This window comes from Chiroxiphia lanceolata, chromosome 7, assembly GCF_009829145.1.
Source record: "Chiroxiphia lanceolata isolate bChiLan1 chromosome 7, bChiLan1.pri, whole genome shotgun sequence".
In the NCBI taxonomy this organism is placed as follows: domain Eukaryota; kingdom Metazoa; phylum Chordata; class Aves; order Passeriformes; family Pipridae; genus Chiroxiphia; species Chiroxiphia lanceolata.
The window spans coordinates 9,290,327-9,294,356 of NC_045643.1; the positions used below are offsets into that span (position 1 = coordinate 9,290,327).

The window sequence follows — 4,030 nt, forward strand, 5'->3', positions numbered from 1 at the left end:
AGACATCACATTTTTCTGCTGTCTTTGTGTCCTATCCTAAAAATTAGGACTTTGGGGGAAGTTAATCTTTGCCATGGGAAAAAAAAAAAAAAAAGAGGTATTGTTAAATCACTGCTTACAGGAACTGGAGTGTTTCCACTGAGGAAGAAGGGAACTGAAAACTGTCAGGGAAAAAATTTTGAATACTGCATCTCTATGGTTTCAGCTTACCCAGCTTGATTGCAGAGCCATCTTCTGGTTGCAAATAACAATTTCATACTTGCTAAAAGTAAGTGTGTGTGTGTGTGTATGTGTGTGTGTGCGTATTTTACTTTAGCTGAGGATTTGGAAGTGTTTCAGTTCCCTGCTTTTAGCCACTTCAGAAAAATATCACAGAAAAAAAACTCTGCAGGTTCTGCTTTGTTCTGAATCCGAATAGCCCAATGACACATTTGGATATTAAACAAAGTCTACCTTGGGCTCTTGGGACCGTTTATGATTGTATGAGAAAGTGAAACTGCAAACATGAACCCTGAGAAGTGGTGAAACCAGAATGATAAGAGTCAATAAAAACAGGATGGGAACAGTTTTGGATAGACCCTGTGAACAGCCTCCTTCCACAATGCATCTTCCCTGCTGGTTTGACTTCTAATAACGTTATTTTCTGAAACACGGAACCACCTCATTAATTTCCTTTTTCTTGATTTCTGAGCGTTTTCTGCTTTGGGTTGATTGCTGTAAGCTTTAGCTAATACAGCATGACGTTTTGAACTGATTACAGTGTTAGAGGTGCCTGCCAAATTATTACAGCCCAGATAGAAAACTAATCACACAGCATCTCAAGCAGAGCACGAGTGTTATAATGTCACTTCAGTTCGCAACAAGTTTTTCTTAGAGTTGTGTGATGAGAGACGGCCGATCTGACCCCAGTACAGGTCTCGCCTCATGTATTTCAAACAGGCCAAGGATTACAGAGGCACAGAGCTAAAAGGTTCTCAGTGGGATCATTGTGAGGGATGGGAGGGAAATACTAGTGAAAAATATTATAGCAAAAACCTCTCTGTTTTCCATTTTGAAATGAAGAGACTACTACAATTTTTAAACTGTGAGAGCAAGAGATTGATGCCCATCCCAGAACATCAGAGATCCAGTGGCTGTGGCTCACTGTGGCTGAGAGGAAGACACGAGCTCCTCACACTGACAGTTTAAGCTGTGCCTTCCACCTTCCAGATAACTGCTCTAATCACAGACCACCTCATTTATCTTGGAGTTGTTCCAGGCTCTGTAAGCAAATTCATTCCCATTAGAGCAATGATGTGAATGTCCATCTGCCACCTACAAGTCAGGTAGGTTTCCTAACCACGGGGCCCCCAAATTCTTTCTCTTTTGTTCAGAATGTATTTTTTATAGAAACTTACACAGCTCCAACAGAAGTGCAAGGACAAGATGAACTCTTCAGCCTCTAGACAGTAGCGTTTTTCTATACATATATACCAAGTTATACACAAACTATTTGGCTTGCAAGCCTCCTTCTCCCAAGCAGAAATTGAAATTTCAATAGTGGCTAAAGGCATTCGTTATTAAAACTAGCATTTTATCACAAAGTTCTTCTCTGTTGGTAAGCTGGCAAGAAAACATTTACTCCTGGAATTTGGGACTCATTGCAGATGAGGCCAGCTGATGTGACACAAGGTAAGGTGAATGTACACAGTAAGGCAGCCCCCATACTCTTGGCACAGAATCCTTCAGGTTGTGGGGCTGATCCTGAGGCAGTTCATAACATAAAGTCAAATACTGCTTCCTTAGCAACTCTGGAGCCATCTGGGAATTAAAGTTATTAAAGTCTGCATTTTATGAAGGACTTAAATCTTAAATTCAATAGTATCTAATCCAGGTACTATTGAAATCAATGGTGGAATTCACTCTAATTTAGCAAGGCTAAATTCTAAGAGCCATAAAACATATATTTGTTGCATTTGAAGTGTTCTGGTTCCTTACCTTATGTGTTTGTAAGGAAGCAAATATATTTAAACAAAACTTTGAAATATTTTTGGTACCTGATAAGGAACAGGTCCCTTTTCATAATTATTTTTATTTTTAAATTTCTGTATTGTTTTGATGTTTGGCTGCTGCTGTGAGACAGACTTACAAACATTATGCTTTTATGTTCACAGAAGCACAGTTGAACTGTTTAGTTCTCACTACATTGATTGCTGATGAATAGAGGACTTTTGAAGTATCACTTTAAATCTGTTTGATATTTAAAAAAAAATCCCGTATGTGTTATCTTCATAGTAGAGACTCTCAAATTATTTCCTGAGAATAATTAAAACAAGTTAAATTATTTATAACATTAAAAAAAAAAAACCAGCCAAGTTCTGTTAGGTCTTTTAGATCAGTACCTAACAGAAATCATGTGTTCTCTGAACGTGTCCTTCATGCTGCTTACCCTTAGAGAGAAAAAAGCATATTATTTATGAGTAAAAATAAGACTTTACTTAAGCTTTTGCTTAATTGTCTCTCTTCAAAAAAACTTCATCTCAAGTACAACAACTAGAACTAGGTAACAGCATAACAGCAGAAACCAGGATGCTCTTCTGCCAGCTCAGGTAGGACTGGTTGGTCCACAAGACTCACCACATTCTGCATCCCTCAGAAATGGGCTGCAGGGAGCCAGCAATGTGTGACTCAGCCAGGCTACTGGTGATGGGGAGTGTAACTCGGGGACCCTCACAGGGGTGGCATTTTTGCACGTGCTTTGGCATTTTTGAGGTTTGTTGCAGGTGTTCCGAGAGCAGCTTTTCGCGGCCTGCACGCTCCTGCTGGCCCTCCCGTGAGCCCTGTCACCACCACACTGCTTGGATCTCAGCTGGGAACAGTCAGAACAGTTCTCAAACTACTGCTTCATTCCTACGTGAGGAATCCTTGAGAGCAGAGAGAAGCATTAATTGTATATCATCTTTTATATAATATATGTACACACACACACGTATGTGTGTCTGCAGGGTTTAGTTTATACACCTACAACAACAGCCCTGCTTTCAGTTAGAAAAAGGTTTTCTCCCAACTTCTAGCAACACAAAAGTCATAGAAAAGTTCAATTAATATAAGTGGGGAAACGCCAAAATGACAATGCAAGCTTTTAATTCTTTTTCTGTCAAACCCACTGGATACTACATTACTGAAAAAAACCCAAAACTACTTCAAAGAAACATTTTGAATGCTTAACTCCTGCTCATCTACAGCTGTTTTGAAAGGAATAATTTTCGGTAGTGGATTAGCTTCTTATCTTTTTTAGTTAGTTTTCCTAAAACTTCAAGTGGAAAATAATATAAAAAAGAAGAAAACGTTAAAAAAAAAAAAAAGATAGATGCTAATAACAGACCTGCAAAAAAATTTCTACACTTGTAAGTGTAAATGGTAATGAAAGAAAATAAAATCAAAACCACCTTTATAATTACAAAATTGGTGGCTTTGTTTAGCTCTTCTACATAAAAGCAATATTTCCACACATTTCTAATCAGTCAGTACTGCCTTTATTTACAAGCGGAGTACTTACTGCAAGTTTAAATATTTGATATTTATAATATTATATTTATTTTATGCTAGCTTGATTATTAATTTCAGTTTCTTTTTCTTATCAGAGATTTTTTTTCTCTCATTTTTACTTGGAGGATTGGAGAAGTAGAATCAGAGTGGATGACTCAATGAGAATCTATGTGACAGATGAGTAACTTAGACAGAATAATTTGTCAGGACACAGATTTATAAAATAACACATCTTCCAGGGAATGATATACAAATTATTCTAAGTTATAGTGGCCTGAGAAAATATACTTCATGAGTTTTCCTCTGATGTGATTTGTGGTGTGATGTGATTTGAAAAGAAAATAAATTGTCAGTCTCTTGAAAGAAAAACAATTCTGATTGGGGGCATGTTTTTGATTACTAGGTACCTTATCCATTTAAGCAATTGTCTTCTGAAATGTTTTTACAGGAAGGAAAACTTGAGGAACTGGAGTTACAGAAGAAAGGTCTGATAGAAGGAGAT

General features: G+C 37.4%; 1 long non-coding RNA gene across 1 annotated transcript; it reads left to right on the plus strand.

The window, feature by feature from the left end:
• The first annotated feature begins 204 nt into the window (after window positions 1-204).
• On the plus strand, window positions 205-3,826 carry LOC116789422. The gene is made up of 3 exons (XR_004358026.1): window positions 205-268; window positions 1,063-1,325; window positions 3,626-3,826. It is a non-coding gene; the product is annotated as an uncharacterized LOC116789422 (long non-coding RNA).
• The last annotated feature ends 204 nt before the right edge of the window (window positions 3,827-4,030 follow it).